Raw genomic sequence first — 202 nt, 5'->3', positions numbered from 1 at the left:
ACGAGGAGAGGCGATAGGGTCAATTCTGCCGCGTTTCGCTATTGTTTTCTTTTTCAAATCATTGTTTCACCAACCCTTTAACTCTATATATTTCAAATATTAACTCTCACTGAGTAACAGGATGAACACACGGTGAATCTCCTTTCCTCTGGACCAGGTGTTCTCGCCAAGCCACTTTTTGTTCTCCGTCGAACATCTTAGT

This window comes from Penaeus monodon, chromosome 33 (genome assembly GCF_015228065.2).
Source record: "Penaeus monodon isolate SGIC_2016 chromosome 33, NSTDA_Pmon_1, whole genome shotgun sequence".
In the NCBI taxonomy this organism is placed as follows: Eukaryota; Metazoa; Arthropoda; class Malacostraca; order Decapoda; family Penaeidae; genus Penaeus; species Penaeus monodon.
The sequence above is the reverse complement of the archived record's forward strand: the minus strand, read 5'-3'. Positions refer to the sequence as shown.